Below are 18,344 nucleotides of genomic sequence, written 5' to 3'. Positions count from 1 at the left end.
GCCTGAGCAACAGAGCGAGACTCTGTCTCGAAAAAAAAAACAAAAAAAAAAAAATGCAAATTTTCAGCCTGAACGAGACCTCCTGAATCAGAAACTCTGGAGGTGAGGCCTAGGAATCTGATGCATGCCAAAGTTTGAAAACCACTGCCTTAGGCTAAAGGACCAAGGTCTTACTGGGGCATTTTAGTTAAGATTTGGAGTAATGTGGTTGGAAGGCAGGGGTGTCCTCTGAAACCATACTTGGTCAGTGGTTGGCTGCTCTGTGAACATATAGAGCTATCTCTGATTGCTTGTCAATCTATTGAAGCTGTCTCAGACTTGCAGATGATCAGCAGTGTTGGAGCCTTTTCTTTCGGTAGGAAAGACAGTGATGATTGACCTAAAGCGGCAGCAACACAGTGGCTAATTAGTGGTGGTGATGGTGGTCGTGACTACCGTCTTCTTTCCATTCATGCCCCACAAGCCACAGACTACAAGTGAGGGTAGTAGACAGGGCAGAATCAGAGGATAAGGTTGTGGTAGGGGAAGTTAATGATTTTATTTAAGAGAAATTATACTGAATTAGAGATCATGGAACTCTTGCACACAGTATTTCTTTAACTGTACATTTATCTTAAAAACAGTGATCCCAAAGCATCACTTGAAGTGTAGTGTCTTTATGGCCTGAAAGCACCATAAATAAGAAAGATTTCCCGAACGTTCGGCTGAAAGGTGGTGATATTTCAATTCTAGTCAATAAGCACTATTCTTAGTATTGGGATACATCAATGAACAAGAGACACTGTCTATAACCTCAGGATGTAAGAAGGAAAACAAATCAGCGAGAAGGCACTGCCCCTTACCCCTCCTTAAAGAGGAGACACAGATGCCCTGTGAACACCTACCAGTTGGCTGACATCTGGGGCTCAGATAAGTCCTCTCTGGGTAAGTGATGTTTAATCTGAAAACTGAAAATCGAACAGGAATCAGTCAGGCAAAGGGATGGAGGAAAGTAAAGGAAAAAGTGGGGAGAAGAACATTCTAGACAGAGAGAAGCGCTGGTGTGAAGGCCTGGAGTAGAGAGAAACCCTGGTGTGGAAATTTTAAGAACTGCAAGCTGAATATGCTGGATCCTAGAAAGTGTGGGGGAATATGTTAGGAAATGAGGTTAGAAAGGCAGCCATCCCAGCTCCCAGAGGGCCTAGGAAGTTAGATGAAGGATTTAGACTGGGGCCTAAGGGCAATTGGAAGGGCAATTGAGGGATTTAAAGCCATGGAAGAAGATGAGAGATTTGCATAAAACATAAATCTCTTGGCTGCATTTGGAAAGTGGATTGGGGGGGGAATTGTGGGTATTTGGAGACAGTCAGGAGATGGGTGTCATATGGATTAAATTTACAAATGTTTGCTTAGGGAAAATATGAAACGAACTAAGAAATTAGAAGATTAAAATATGTGCTTCATCTTATGTTCTTTTTCAGCCCTAGTTTCGTTTCTTTGAATGAAACAGCTCTATGAGAGCTCTCTTCAGAGTTTGTATGTTCTCAACACTGTTCCTAGCCAGTGGCAATGAATAAATCAACCTATACTAATTGAAAATTAGCTGTGGGCAAACCACAGTACGAAACACTGCTGGGCACCATGGAGGATTCCAGGAAGGCTTGGTCCTTGCCTCTAAGAAACTAGCAATCGAGTAATGAAAATAAACAGAAACTCTTAACTCTTAACTGTTCATTGAAGATTCAAGTAACATGTGATTAATTACCAAAAAGTGAGGAATTGAATCATAAACACTGTAAAAGGAGAGTTAGAAATGATTTCAGGGAAGTGTAGGTATTGGGCAAGTCTTTGAAGGATGCTGGGAGGTGGGCGGGCCCACATGCCTGAGAACACATTGAGGGCGGGAATAGCATGAGCTTAGGCCTTGCAGTTGCATCCACATTCGTGGTTACATTTGTCTTGATTTTCAGGGAAGGTCGACTGACCCTCAGACATAACAGAAAAGCACACTAGCTTTTGCCAAAAAACAAGGGGGTAGTGAATGTTCCCATCTTAATTAGTGGCCACTTTTCTGCTGCACCTGCTGGAACTGCAGCAGAATGGGGGCATGTGGGTAGACTTGGTTGGGAAGGGAAATGGGGCTGACTTGGGAGAGGCCTGGAAAGGGCAGAGGGGACAGGGAGTGCTGTGGGCCTTCCATAACCCTGGCTGGTCACCCTGGAAATCAAGGTGACTTGGTTTCAGAACGTTACCTAGTGCCAAGGCAGTTTACAAGTTACTTATAACAGGAGGGACCATTCTAAAATCTCTATCCCCAGAGTGCCAACTATTTGCCCCTTAGCATGGAGATAATCTGTTCTTATGTAGTTCAACTGCTCTGAAGGGGACATTGGCCCTGAATTGCTGTCAAGTCTCAACTATCATTTGCTACTTGATGGCCACCTGCCACCATCCTGGGCAGGGGCTGAGGAGAAGGTTGAGGGGCACAGGGACTGAAACTGTCCTGCAACAGCAATGTCAGGTCTGGGCTGGGCTTGGAGAAGACAGGCATGCCTCCGGGGTGGCTTCTGCGAGACAGCTGTACCGGCTGGTGGACCAGGTTGAGGGGCTGTGCAAAGTGATCAAGGTGATGCAGGAGGCATGCCTCTAAGTTTAGCTGGAAGACATTTGTCTTCAGCGTAAGTTCAAAGGGGGCATTGCCTAGGTCAGTGCATCGCCAACTCTGTTCTCTGGAGATGCTTGTGGGGCTGCCTGGACTGAGAGCTAGGGAAGCCAAAGGAGTGGGAAGATCTCAAAGACAGCCTATGGGCCCCACTTGCTCCCTCTTCACTGAAGTTGGGGCTTTTCTATCTGCTTTATATTTTGGAGAACTGCTTAATAATTTATTTGAAAAAGAAGAGGATGCTGCTGATAGAAACCAGTTGAAAATCTTTGTCATTTGAGCAGCCTTTTCATAACATGCTCTTTTGGTCCCTGCTACCAGGCTTGAAGGCATGTCCCTAAAATAGGGGAGGTCCCTGACTCTCGGACACCCACAGGGGTGACAGTGCTGATCCCAGGACCTGCTCAGTGTGTACATACCCTGCTGGAGTGCTGGGATGCAAGGCTCTGCTGGGGTTGCCAGGAGCAGGGATGGGAGCAGGAGCCAGTGAACTGCCAGCAGGAGGAAGAACAATGGGCTAGTGTGAGTGCTGCCTGAGGGGGCCTGCGGAGGTGACAGTCCACCGGGGCTGTGGAGGCGTGTTTGTCCAGGCAGGAAGCCGCATGGGACCTCAGGCCGGTCTCTCCTGGCACAGCTCCTGACCGCATCTGCAGCAGAGCCCCTGGGTGCCTTCAGGATGGAGGAGCTGTTGCTGGATGGCCAAGCCCACCTGGCCTGGGCCAATTTCTTCCCTACTTCCTGGTTGTGGTTGAGGACTGCCCTCTCTGCTCCAGGAAAAATTCTCCACTATTTTCAGGCCATTTGGCCTTCTTCCTTAGTCACCTCATGGACTCACTATCCAGGAGCCAGATTCCCTGAGCTGGGGGGACTAAGTTCTAATAAAATGGCTTCTGAGGGGGAGAGGACTCATGGATAGGACACCTCATAGATTCTCCATCTATATATGTGGAATGAATGATTTTATGAGCATCTTGGGCTTTTCCACTCTATTGAGACTATTAAGCCAACAAAGATGGGACCATATCTTGGTAAGTGGCAGTCATTTTTTCACCAGATTTCCTGGTGTCAGTTACTTAAAGACGAGGTCTGTCTCTCAGACCAGGCACAGGGCTGGGCACAAGTGTCTGAAGAGGAGGCCAAGGTGGGCCCATATAGAGATAAACAGTAGAAATGAGGAGGCTGTGGAGGTGGACCAGACATTAATTTTCACACTGGATATGTGTGTTAGTCTGTTTTCATGCTGCTGATAAAGCTATACCCAAGACTGGGTATCTTATAAAGAAAAAGAGGTTTAATGGACTCACAGTTCCATGTGGCTGGGGGAGGGGGGGGTCTCACAATCATGGCGGAAGGCAAAAGGCATGTCTTACATGACAGCAGACAAGAGAGAATGAGAACTAAGTGAAAGGGGTTTCCCCTTATAAAACCATCAGATCTTGTGAGGCTTATTCACGGCCACAAGAACAGTATGGGGGGAACTGCCCCTATGATTCAATTACCTCCCATGGGGTGCCTCCCACAACGTGGGAATTATGGGAACTACAATTCAAGATGAGATTTGGGTGGAGACACAGCCAAACCATATCAGTATGGAAAGGGCAGGAACTTCGAGCCACAGTAATGGGCTGGCTACAGCAAGTTCGAAAGCTGGACTCATCAACTTGACTTCTTCCCCATGCCTAATGTTCCCTGGGTCATTCCTAGCATGCTCTCTCTTATTCAGTGCTTAGTAATACAATGGCCATTTCTTGGTCCTCTACTATTGTGAGGCTTCATGATGTGCCTTTTCATGCAGTATCTGAGTTGATCCTCTTAACAGCCTGGTGAGGAACTCTTGTATCTGTATCATACAGGTGCTGAAATCAAGACACAGAGCATTAAGTGCTTTTGCTCAAGGTAACAGTTTTAAGAGGTAGACCTGAGATTTGAACCCAGATCTATTTGATTCCAGAGATAAAATTCTTCATTGCTGTTTGCTATGGAGTTTTTTAGACAGTACCAGTTTGTCTTAACTGTGCTGAGTATTTCTAAGAGCAGAGTTCAAGTTCACATTTGCATGAAGCTTTTCAAAGGGTAGTGGAGCTCCCAGAGTTCAATCAGCATAAAGTGGAGCTTGGGGACAGGTCATGTCACTTGGTCAGTCATCCTTCCCTCCTAGAGCATCTCCCTCTCCTCTTCATGCTAGACCTTCAACACTCTGGTTTTGCTTTAGTAACTCGGGAGTTTTTCCTCCTGGCTTTTCTCTGCAACCTCTTCCCAGCTGTTCCCAAAGCTGAGAGTGGCTAAAGTGGAAATCATGATGGTGCATCCTATATTTGGGACTAGAGTAGTAGATTTCAAAGTATACAGTTCTTTGGGCAACCAGCATCCTGGAGACCTGAACTCAGCTACCGCCGGGCTTCAGTGTGTCCTTCTCAGGCGCCCGTGGGTTCTGTGCACCATAGTCAGCTGCTGCTGCTGCTGCCTGAGGGTGTGGAGGACTGCAAGGAACAGGTGTTTCAATGCTGCCCTTTGCTTTGGATGCTCTAGTCAGTCCAAACTGACATCACAGCCTCTGAGAGATGAGTGCATATGACCATCTAGATTAGATAAAGTGACTCATCTTAATTTACAAACTGTGATTTAGTAATCCCATTCCTTGACTCAGAGTAATAAGAGATCCATGATAACAGTGGATTTGGAGGAAACTTGGGGGAGATCCAGATAGCATCAGCCCACAGTGCTATCCCTCCTAGCAATCTTTGCACTCATTGTTGATGTGTATTGTATGTTCATGACTCTAGGTGACTATATGGTATAATCTGTCATCACTCTGTGGCATATGCTCACACCTCTCTGTAGTTCAGGCAGTACCATAAGACTCCCCTCAGGGCCCAGGCTCAAGCCTATCCATGGGATTGCAAGAATGGCTATCCCTTTTCGGTGCTTACTATTTGCCAGGCACTGTTGTACTGTTTTACACACATTCAATAATCTAACCCTCACAAGAATTCTATAATGTACATATCCAGAGGAGAGAAGGTTGGTGGAGGCAGGATCAAACCCAGGCATTTGACTTGCAGGTCTGGGCTCTTAGCTAGCAAACTATGTTACCACTGTGCAGGCTGGAATGTCTATTCTCTCAAAAACTCAGAGCCAAGCAATGAGGGATGAAGGAGCCAGGTGAGGCCCTGCTTTCTGAACAAGATAGCTAGGTGTTATAGAAGAGAACTAGATAAGGCTGTGGTTCTCACATGTGATCCCTGGACCGGCAGCCTCAGCATCACCTCGGAATTTGTTAGGAATGCAAGTCCTCTGGCCCTGTCCTGGACCTACCAAATCAGAAACCCTGGGAATGGTGATTTGGATGCATGGCAAAGTTTGAAAATCACTGGAGGCCAGGCACGGTGGCTCATGCCTGTAATCCTAGCACTTTGGGAGGCCGAGGCGGGTGGATCACAAGGTCAGGAGATCAAGACCATCCTGGCTAACACGGTGAAACCCCATTTCTACTAAGAATGCCAAAAATTAGCTGGGCATGGTGGTGGGCGCCTGTAGTCCCAGCTACTTGGGAGGTTGAGGCAGGAGAATGGTGTGAACCTGGGAGGCAGAGCTTGCAGTGAGCCGATATTGTGTGCCACTGCACTCCAGCCTGGGTGACAGAGCAAGACTCCATCTCAAAAAAAAAAAAAAAAAAAAAAAAGAAAACCACTGGAAAAGGGAAGCTGGAGGCTAGGTTCTAGGTCTATCTCTGCCCTTGCCTAGCTAGGTAACCATAGGCAGGTAATTTCATCTCTCTGGTCCTATTTCCTCATTTTAAAAATGAAGGGCTCACTCTAGATTTATTCACTTTTCATTAATCCAGCAAACATTTATTGAGTGCTTACTGTGTGACTGATTCCAAGAATGCTGAGACTCGAAGCTTTCAGAATGGAACACAATGAGAGCCAGGTGGCTTGGGATCATCTGTGGTTAGCACTCCAGGTTCAACCCTAGTTAATTCTTGCCGAAACAATTGTTAGAAAGACTCTCTCTAACCTGCCACCCTTTCTCCTAACTCTAATTTATCTTCACACTGTTGCCAAAGCGACTTTTAAAAGAAGCGTGACTCTGACTCTGTCACTCCTCAGTGAAAAACCTTCTGTGGCTCCTTATTGCCCATACTTTCCCAATGGAACACAAATGGAACACAATTGGAAACACATTTCCAAGGATCACAAGCAGCTTGGAACACAATTCCAAGGACCAGAGAGATGGAACGCAATTCCAAGGACCAGAGAGGTGGAACGCAATTCCAAGCTGCTTGTGATCCTTGGAAATGTGAGAGGCCTCAGACATCACTCCGCCTGTGCCGCCCAGGCCTGTAGGATGGCGAGGAGGAAGAAGTCCCGGCCAGCAGAGGTTCTAGGTTCTGCATAACCTGAGTCTAGTGTCTAAAAAAAGAAAAGACTAGGATTCTCATGCAACATTTGGCAAAACTCTACACTTCCTTGAGGCTCACGTGACATTTCTCCCAGATAAACCTGGCTAAATTCCTGCCTGTATTTTAAAACCTACAAAAAATTTGGAGTGACAGAAGATGGTGTGTTGGCTCAAGACTCAAGACTCTCAACAGTATGAGTTTGGAATCTATTGCAGCAACTGGGGCCATTGTCTTCAACAACCAGCAGCCTGAATAGGGTCCCTGGGGCTTGATGACTGCCGTTAACGTAGGTGGGCTGGAGAACTTCCTCTCCAACTTCAGATGCAGCCACTGATGTCTATATGATTGTCTACCCCTGAAAAAGAGTAAAGGAACTGTTATCAATTAATCAATGAGACTTTATCGAGCATATACTCCACTAGTGTTATTATGCCAAATTTGCTGGCTACAAAAGAAACCTAAGGTGCTTCCTTGCACCAGAAGTCTGCCAAATTTTCTGCAATCCAGGGCTTGGCATCATTTAATAAATTGGGCCATCCAAACTCCAGCGGAGGTGGGTCTGAGTCAGCTTAGCAATCTGCCTGTGAAGTCTGCCTCAACTGGTGCAAAATGGTTGCCTTGTTTTGGGAAGATAAGTGGTCTGAGTTGCATCATGAGATGTTCAAGTGGGACTGGAAGGCTTCGAAGAAAGAGGGAGAGTCAAGATGCTCAGAGTCCTGTTGGACTCTTAAAAAACCTTCTGTCTCTGTCGCAGAGTGGAAAGCCCACCAGAGCCTTAATGCCCACTTCCTGTGGTGTGACTGAGCTTAGGGCTCCCTGAGCTCAGTTCTTACTTTCTTATTGTGAGGGCAGTGGCTGGTGTTCAACTGATATTTCTTGAATTTGTTGCATGTAGAATATCTAGGTTGGATGCCATTGGTAGTTTTTATCTGTATCCCTTAGCTGAGTTTTTAGAAATGCTTTTCTGAATGTCCAAGATGTTGATTTTGAAAGATACTTTCTGACCCCCTGCTTTCTTTGTTCTGATGACAAGACATTTGTTCTGGCTGCCTCTCCTCTACCTCTCCCCACTTCCACTGGAATGTAAGCTCTAAGAAGTCAGGAGGCTTACTTTCCTTGTTCGCTCTTCCATCCTTAATGCCAAATACAGACTGGATGACAGTGGGATGACATTCAGCAAATATTTGCTGAATGAATGAGTGCATGAATGAATGAATGAATGGATGGATGGATGGATGGATGAATGATCAGCTCTCTGGGACTTAACTTTCTTGTGTGTGTGCGTGTTGTGGGGAATAATGTGATGTGGTGATTATAAGCTATGGAGTCATATTGCCCAGATTATAATCCTGGCTCTTCTCCTTATAAACTGTGCATTTTAGCCAAGTTTCTTAATCTCACTGTGTTTCCTCATATGTCAAATGAGGCTAATACTTCAAAGCATTGTTATGAGGATTAAATGAACTAATATGTGTAAAGTATTTAGAACAGTTCCTCGCATATGGTCAATGCTCCAGAAGTCTTAGCTTTCGTTGGCTTTGTGAGCTGGAAGACACACATGGAACTCCTGGAGTTGTTTTATCTCCTTCTGCCTCCCTCCACTTTTGTTTTTTTTAATGGTGTGATTGTGTCTATTTGTGGGACACATTAATTAAGAGAGTTTTTTAAAAAGAAAAACGTACTTATGCCAATCAATTTATATTTATTGTGCACCTGTTACATTTATTATACCTTTTTCTAAAAGAAAATTAGTATTTTCTCCCACAGATAGTGATAGCAACACTGGGCTCAAGTCAAAATCTTTCACATTCATTATTAATGAAAAAATAGTAATAACAGTACTAGCTACCATTTATAGAGTCTTTTCTATATTCTGGGCATTGTGCACTTTGGTGGACCATGGATCATGGATACCCAATATTGACTGAATGTCAGACTTTGTCTCTGGGTTCAGTGAGGCCAGGCTTAGCTTACTTTGTTTGTTAGTCTCACTCTAGTGTTACTGTGGCCAACAAATGCCTCACGTAGAGTTAATCCTTAATTGAATTGACTGCTCTGTCTTTGGAAGCAGATTTCTTTTTTTCTTTTGGACCTTCAAGATGTCTAAAATTTTGAGTTGTCATTATCTCTTTCTCATTCTTTCCTTTTTTTCTTCCTACACTGACATTTCTATTTATATCTCCTTTTCATTTTCTCTGTCTCTTCATTCATTCATTTATTCAAGTTACTTTCCCACCAAATTACAGAAGTGGTAGTTGAAAAACAGCAGCACAGTTGCCAGCCCTATAGCTCCACCCATGACCGAAAGTTGCCCGGGAGCATGGCATGCATGCAAATAGACTTGTCTTCACATGTTGGATCCTTTTTCCTTTTATAGGAAACTATACCTTTGATTCATAAGGAAATGGACTTTGGCTTTATTGTAATTCCTATTTTCATGATGTTTTGGCACAAATCATGAAATACACCTGGTGAAACTCCTGAGTCATTGGAGGGTTTGAAGTTTCAGGAAGAGGAAGAGGAGGAGGTTCCTGTGTGGCATCTTCAGAAAGAAGGATGATTGGCAAAGTATTACCTCGATCACTGGACAAACTCCTTTCACTTTACTCCTTTGAGCCTTTAGCTCAAGGGGAACAGGGCATTGGTCAGTAATTGATCAAACCACCAGCATCCCGATATATGGTTTCTGGGGGGCTCTGGCCCCTTGTGGGCTTTTAAATGCTGCACAGAGAAGAAGTGAGGCTGAGCGCTTTGAGTCCTGGACAGGCAGAGTGTGTGCCAGGTCATAGGGTCACTGGATCGCTATTCCTTGGGAGAACCATAGGAATGCGATTGTTTCTGGGTGTGGGGTGTTCATGAAGCCAAGATCCCTCCTGTGTGTGGGAAATGATGGTTATGTGTTTAGCTAGACAAAGGATGTTCCATGCTACACTTAAGCTGGAGGGTTTTGTTTTTCTTGGTAATCAGGGCATTCTAGGGGCATTCCAATGAAGAAAACTTGAAAGGGGATAGATAGAAAAGGAGATCATGAGAAAAAAGGAAGGACTAGTGTTTGGTTGTCTAGGGTTGTGCTTCCAAAATCCCAAAGCAGTGTCACATGAAATTAAAAAAAAAAAAACAACAAAACACCTCCAAACCAACCAACCAACCAACCAACCAGCCGAGTCATGGCCACTCCAGATCTACTGAGTCAGGTTCTCTACAGGTGGGTCCCAATGAATATCTCTTTATAGTAAGTATCTCATGTAATTTAGATGGAACTGTTCTCTAGGAATTCTTGTGGGATTTTCAGTTATAAGAAAAATATATCAGGTTTTTCATACCAGCAATAACTTGTTTGAGCATAGGGACTTTCTTACCTTGTTATCCCTAACATTATTTCCAGCACAAAGTTTGTGCTCAATAAGTATTTGTAGAGGTATCATGGAAAATATTTCTTAAAGGTGGCCACTGACTGTGCGGGAAGTGGGGAAAAATAATGTTGGTAATATGGAGGCAAAACTGTCAAATAAAGCCCATTATTCAGTGTGTAGTGCTCAGTAATGGTAAAGAAAAACAAAAAAAGGTCTCTCTGCCTTGGACAGACCACATGGTGAGTAGAATAGCCCAGAAACATTTTCTTTTTGCAAAGACTATTTCCCCCCCCAGACTCCATGGCATAATAGCACCAAAAGTAATAACTATCAGGCCTTCTTGATTATCTTCCAAGATCATTTACGGCAGTCTGAGGCCATAGGTAATAATTAAAGCCACCTGGTCCTTGGTTTGCTCATCTGCAAAATGGGGCATGGACACTTGCCAGCTGCCTGTGTTAATGCAAGTTTGTCAGAGTGGCTAGAGGCCATCTGTCTAGTACCAGAAGGAGTTCAGGAATGGTCATAAAGAGAGTTGGGCACCTTCCAGCCTGCCGTGGAGGCCAGGCTGTCACACACAATAAAGCCCTGGCTTCTGAACACTGGCACTCATCCAGGCGCCACTTGGGTTGATGCAATCTCTATTTGATCAGATGAATATGATTTCCTTTTCATTGTGCCTAGTCACAGTGTCTAATTATTGAAGGCACAATAAAAGTAAAATTCCAATGATTAGGCCTCTTCCTAGAAAAGAACCTGCCATCCAGCTGTCAGCCATATTTGCAGATGATGTCTGGGAACTTGAGAAGATGAGAGGCGGTTTGAATCTTACTGCTTCTTCAGATAAGGGTAGCAGGGCCTGATCTTTTCTTGGAAAACTAGAAATTGGTGAAGTTTGAAGGGCTTCCTAGTGTGCATGAATTTTGAGAAGAAAGATATGAAAGAGAATTCAGTGATATATTCTCTTGATCTGAATGGTACAATAAAATTAGTGTATGTAGAAAACTCTATACTAGCCTATCAATGCAACAGTTACTATTATTATTTCAACTTGGAAGAGGAGGAAATTAAAGCTAGGGAGTTTAAACAATGTGACCAAGGCCACACTGCTAGCACTGCAGCCAGATTCTAAACCAGGCTCTCTGACTCTAAATTACATAATCTCTTCACTATATCCTGCTGCCTAACCCAGAGGGAAATTATGCATAAGAATGAAATGATATACATTTGCCAGAGAAACGAGAAATGGGCTTAGCTGACTCAGTAGGTAAAGAATATGTGGGAAATTGCCTGAAGGCAGCAATGGACTTCGATATTTTACCTGTGGATTACCCATTTTACCTCGGAGTCCATTACTGTCCTAACTGGATCTAAAGCAACTTATCTTTTATATATTTAAAAATTTGATATCATAGTATTTCTTTATAATAAACAGTGGTTCTTAACCTTGAGACTCTCATGAACGCTATGAACTGTCTTCCAAGGAAAATATGTATATACACACAGGATTCATGGCCCTCCTTTAAAATCAGCCTGGTCCTCCCCTCTACTCCCATCTGTAAGGTCAAGAAATCCTCTATAGATCTGACTTTACAAACTGCCCTGAATTTCTGGGCCATAGAAAATCTTCATAGTTTAGAGGTTGTTGAGCTTCTAGGCCGTCGATTTTTCTATGCACTAGTCCATATCTGAGTTGATGACAAATCATTTATTGAAAGGTCATATGAATTTTCTTTCTACCTAACCCCAGGTATCTAGCTATATGATACTAAACATTTCTGGTTTTTTCTTTGCTATATCCCTAAAGCCTGGAATAGAACTTGGCACAATTACATGGTGTAATTTATATGTTTTATTTTTTGTGTTCTATATACAAAAAATTATGTGTAAAATTGAGTGTAAAAATGTTTGGAAATTAATTATGAAAATGCAATAGGACAACTTGTTCTTTGTTGCTCAGGCTGGAATGCGGTGGCACGATTACAGCTCACCTTGACCTCCTGGGCTCCAGCAATCCTCCAACCTCCACCTTCAAGTAGCTGGGACTACAGGCACATGCCACCATGCCTGGCTAATTTTTAAATTTTTTTGTGGAAATGAGGTCTCACTATGTTGTCTAGGCTGGTCTTGAACTTTTGGGCTCAAGCGATCCTCCCACCTTGGCCTCCCAAAGTGCTAGGATTGCAGGTGTGAGCCAATGCAGTGGGCCAGCAACTTGTTCTTAAAGGGAATTTGTTTACAATTTCTCTATTATGTATAACATCACTCTAGATTTTTGGCATATAAACTTTATCAAGTTAAGGAAGTTTCCTTCTAGTCCTAAGTTTCTAAGAGTTATTTTTCTTAAATTACAAATAGATGTTGGACTTTATCAGGTGTTTAGATATTTGATTGAGATACTTTAATAATTTTTCTCCTAAAGTTTATCAATGTGGTGAATTATATTTGATAGGTTTTCTAAGAATAAACCATCCTTGCATTCTTGGGATAAATCTTACATATTATAATGTATTATTATTATATCATGATATATTAGTCCTTAATATACTATTGAATTCAGCAAGCGAATATTTTGTTCAGGATTTTTGAATCAATGTTCACAAATTAGATGGCCTATAATTTTCTTTTCTTATATTGACCTTATTTAGCTTTAGAATGAAGTTTACATGATTGGATCTTTAAAGTAATTTAAATTAAATGCAGAAATCTGTCTTTTAATTGGTGAGTTTAATCTTCTTAAATTCATTATCATTACTGAGCTAGTAGAACCTATCCAGCCAACTTATTCCTGTTTTCCATTCATTGTAATTTTTAAATATATCCTTCCTGTTTTTCATAGAAGGATTCAGTTTCTCTCAGAATGCTCAAAAGTTAAATGTTTAAAATTTAAAAGCTAAACTTTTAAACATTACAAGTTAAACAGAATGTGTAACATTTCATTTATGAAAAAGTTAAACAGAATGTTTAAAAGTTTAACTTTTTTGTTTTGTTTTATTTTTTGTTATAAAAAATTTTGTTTTTATAATAAGAACAAAAGTGGCAGTTACCTCTTACTTCAGATCCACTTTTATGTTTATTTGTCCTTCAGATCCACTTTTATGTTTATTTGTCCCTATTGATTTCTTAAATTTATTGATAGCTATATTTTCTCCTTAGAAAACGAAAGCATTAGTGCATTTCAATTTCTCTTTGATCTCCTCAAGGGCCACATTTTGGAAAATTAAATATGATATAATATAAATGGTGTTCTCTGGACTTGTGTAATCATGTCATTTTAAAGATATTTTGTTTTGTGTTATTATGGATGAATTTTCTCCTTTTCCCAGCTTTAAGAAAATTCCTATAATAGACTTTACCCAGTATTTGATTACCTTTTGCTCTCATAGTTCTTGCAGCATCCTCCTGGGTCACTCTTTTCATTTGAGTGCTTTCTCTAAGAGCAATTTTAATGGGAGTCTTGTAGGTCTGAAGACATCTTCATTATGCTACAATATTTGAATGACAATTTGGCTAGATTTAAAATTATAGGTTCAGTGTTCATTTTCTTAAATACTTTAAAAATATTTCTTCATTATCCACTTGCATCTAGTTTTGCTGTGGAAAAGTATACTGTCATTTTGATTCTTGTTCCTTAGCTATAAATATATTCTTTTTCTCAGTAAGCTTTTAGAATGTCCTCTTTGTATTAGTTGTTTTAAAATTTCATTGTAATGTATCCAAGTGTTTGTTTTACCTTACCTCCATTGTTGTCCATGAGGCCTTTCAAAGATTTTTCGTCTTTTTTTTTTTTTAAATTTTAGGAATTTGTCATTTCTGTAAGACAAGGACAGGGCAAGAATAACCACTATTACCATTGTTACAGGTCATAGTACTGGCCAACACCATAGGAAAGGAAAAAAAAAAGAGATGGAAGAATCGGAAGGGAAAAAATAAAACTGCCATTACTTTCAGAACAGATCGCCTTGTACCTAGAAAGACTATGATAACCAACAAACTATTAGAATAAATAAAATAGTTCAGCAAGGTTTCTAGAAATAAGATAAACTCTCAAATATTAGAATTTTTCTATAGCATCACTAACCAACTAGAAAATTATATAAAAAACAAGATGCCATTCACAATATCAACAGAAACTATAACATAATTGAGAATTAGCTTATTTAAGAATATACTATACTTCTGTGGAGAAAATTTAAAAACTCTAATAATAAAAAACATGGAATATGATCTGAAGAGATGGAGAGCTGTCCCATGCGCAGCTGGACCAAATTAATTTTATAATGATATCACTCTTGCTTGAAGTAATCTACAAATTCAATGAAAACCAATAAAAATTTCAGTTTTTTTTTTTTTTTTTGGGTGCTGGGGAGTCTCTCTCTGTCGCCCAGCCTGGAGTGCAGTGGTGCGATCTCGGCTCACTGCAACCTCCATCTCCTGGATTCAAGCTATTCTCCTGCCTCAGCCTTCTATGTAGCTGAGATTACAGGTACCCACCACCACGCCCAGCTGATTTTTGTATTTTTAGTAGAGACAGGGTTTCGCCATGTTGGCCAGGCTGGTCTCGAACTCCTGACCTCAGGTGATCCATCCGCCTCGGCCTCCCAAACTGCTAGAATTACAGGCATGAGCCACCATGCTGGCTGGGATTTTTTGAGGAACTTGATAAACTTATCTGAAAACTTTAAGCTGTACTATAATAAATAATAATAAAAACTATAAGGTACAAGAACAATGAGACCAGTAAAATAAAATAGGTCTATGTACCTAAAGTATGTATTTCTATTCAAAAAAAGCACACTATGAATAAAGTTAGCAGCTGACAAGAGTGAAGAAATTTGTGTTGAGTAAAACTGAAAATATCTAGAATTGTACATCTAGAATACAGACGTACAAAGAATTTCTGCTGATCAACAAGAAAAAGGGCAATCCTGGTACAGAAATTGGCAAAGGAATGAACAGACATTTTAAACTGGCAAGAACAAATACTACACTTGATCTTAGCCAAAAGGCCAAGAGGTGATTGGAGACGTATTTTGGAGAAGAGAAACTCCGTAGGGTTAACATGCATATGAAGACATGCTTACATTTATTAGTATTATAATGTAAAATAAACCACTACGCTATCACTACACTATTACACTAAACACACACACACACTACACTATTGCTATCAGTACATCTACCACACTGGCAACATTTAGACCTTGGATAATGCCAGGTTTGGTGGTAAAGTGGAAATATGAGAAGCTGGTGGAAGAATGAACTGCTGGTGGAAGTCTTGGACAGCAGTTTGTTTGTATGCAGTCAGATTAAATATACGCCTATTGTTTGGCCCAGTAATTCCACCTCTGGGCTATAACCTCAAGGAAATTTTTACATGCCTCTGAAAAAAGATGCATATAAGAATGTTCATCGATGCTTTGTTTGTGGGAGAGGAAGTTGGAGACAATCTGCTTAAGTGAAATGCAGCGCTCGCACACCATAGAATACTTCGCGGGTGTTAAAAGTGGTGCACAGAATGTCTACATCGATGTGGATAGATCTTACAACACTGTGCTGAATTAAAAAATAAGAAACAGCATGAAATGTGTAATATAACATCATCTACATAAATTAAAAATCTATACATGCCAAACAATACAGATCTTATAAGAACAGGCACAAATGTCTACAAATAAAAGCTTCAACATCAACCACTGAAAATAGTTGCCCTGATTGGAATGGTGGGTGGGTGATGGGGGTATGAGGGGACAGGAAAAAGAATAGACACGGAAAATGAGGGGGAAAGTAGATGAATGAATAAATAAATTACTGAGCAAAATAAGATAGGGGCTTTTCATAAATCAAAAATGATGAGAAAGAAGATGATTAAAGGCTAAATGAAAAGAAAAGATTAAGACTTGGCAGAGGTAATGGCATGTAATAAGCACTCTGTAAATATTTATTAAATGATGGAAGAAATGAAGTTGATGGTGAATCTTTTTGCAAAGCTAAAATTTATTTCACAATATGAATCAGTGCTCTTTAACCAATTTTTTCAGAAGTTTTGATCTTGGTATATCAAATTCTTTAAAAATGTGAGCTCACCTATATTTGGAGACATCTAGACCACGTTCACAGATTTTTTTTTCTTTTCTTCCACTTCTTGAGACATTGCATAAACATAGTCGCCTCTTTTGAACTATGCCATGCAGTTTGACTTTTGATTCTAAGTCACGGAAAATGTTTTCCTGGAAAATATTTGCTGTTTTGATCAAGTCTTGATTCCAAAGCATCTGCCTGTATGTGGTCACTGATATGCAGGGTATTTGCTGGAAGAAATGAGGTGGAATCTGCCTCATGAGCTTTGAGGCCATAAGAGGTGATAGGTTTATCGCTGGCCATGATGGTGGGCTTGCCTACTGACATTTTGTTTTTCTGCCACTGTACAAGATCTGATTTGTCAGAGTAGCTCTGGGTCTTACCTTTTCCTTCCCTCTTTCCGAAGGACAGAAATGTATTCCGGGGGATATAGCTTCTGTTGATCTGCTTCAGGTTTTAATAATAATGATCCTATATTACTACTAACAAACATGGCTGACACTTGGCATTTACTGCTTTCAACTTAATAAGTGTCTTTTAGTTTAATGATTTAGAGCTCTGGCTCTAGTCAGATGAACTTGGGTCTGGCACCAACCTATAACCTGATAGCTTGGTGACATTCGGCAGATGAAATTCCCTAAGCATTTGTTTGTTTCTCTGAACAATACAGGTAGAAGTTTCCTTGCAGCGTTGTTGTGGTGACTAGATTAGGTAATGTATTTAAGGCTTAACATGGAGCCTCCTGCACAGTAAGTGGTTGTTATTATTACTTTGTGGAAATCATCATGCTAGGCCTGTGGGGAGAAACTGAGATGAATAAGAAAAAGTTCTGAATTTCACAGACTTGGAGAGAATAAGGCCCGACCAAAATAGACAAAAGACAGACCCATGGGAGAGAGGACCAGCGAGGTCACATATCCTCCTAAGAACCTGTGAGACACTCACAGAACTGGTTCTTCATTTTATAAATGAGGAAACTGAGGCGACTTGTTGAAGGGGACACAGCGAGTGAGTGTCAGAGCCTTCATGGGAACCCACGTCTCCTGTGACTGAGGCAGGCCTGAGGGATGTGCCTCTGTTTCTCATGGAAACTCTTTGGCACAGCCCAAGGCCTTGCGATGCTGCCCCCTGCCAGGCCAGGGTGTGGGCTGCCAGCCACCACAGCATGGGGGCCTCCACTGTCCTGAACTTCAGAGGCTTTGCGGGGAGGGCTTATAGCCAGCCAGGAGACAGCCTTCCCTGGCTTTTGAGTGAGCCATTTATAAAATGTGGACAGCATTTCTCCTCAAGACCTGCCCTCAAATCAACAACCTATTAGAGACAGTAATTCGTAACTTCATCAGATGAATTTTTATTGGGAGTCACTATGCTCCAGGTCTTGTGTGGGGCACTGGAGAGGCAAAGATGAAACCTCCTTGAGAAACTGTCAGAGTCATGTGACAATTCACCATCACATAATGAACAAAGTGCTCTAAGATCTGAGAAGAGGAACAAGTATTTTCTGGGCTGGGGGTTTGTCCTTCCGGCAAGAGAAGACAGCAAGGTCAAAGGCAGGGAATTGCATGGGTGTTTGGTGGTGCTTAGAGGGCACTGGGACCAGTGGTAAGAGGGCAGTGGGTGGTGAGGCTGGAAAGGAAGGCAAGGGCTCGATTGTGAGAGGCCTTCTAGGCCTCCAGCTCTGTGGCTGAAGGGAAAGGTGAATGCTTTGTAGTCCAGAGGACAGCATGATCAGGTCTAGGTGGTGCAAGATGGCTCTGAGGCAGTATGGACGGCAGAGCAGCAAGGCCCCACACCTGCTCTAGGGGTCGTAGCCAAGGGGTCTTGACCCCAAACTGACTGAGTCCCTGGAGCCTGAGCATGTGGACCT

At 41.9% G+C, this 18,344-nt stretch overlaps 1 protein-coding gene and 1 pseudogene across 2 annotated transcripts in view; one reads left to right on the top strand and one right to left on the bottom strand.

Moving 5' to 3' along the window:
* The window catches only part of BTG4 (BTG anti-proliferation factor 4), a 161,581-nt gene that overhangs the window by 121,100 nt on the left and 22,137 nt on the right, over positions 1 to 18,344 (top strand). The gene's annotated exons all lie outside the window — the stretch shown is intronic.
* Positions 15,288 to 15,417, bottom strand: LOC116477599 (U2 spliceosomal RNA; annotated as a pseudogene).

This window comes from Hylobates moloch, unplaced genomic scaffold (genome assembly GCF_009828535.3).
Source record: "Hylobates moloch isolate HMO894 unplaced genomic scaffold, HMol_V3 SCAFFOLD_11, whole genome shotgun sequence".
Taxonomy (NCBI): Eukaryota; Metazoa; Chordata; class Mammalia; order Primates; family Hylobatidae; genus Hylobates; species Hylobates moloch.
This window is presented reverse-complemented; position numbering and strand designations above follow the sequence as displayed.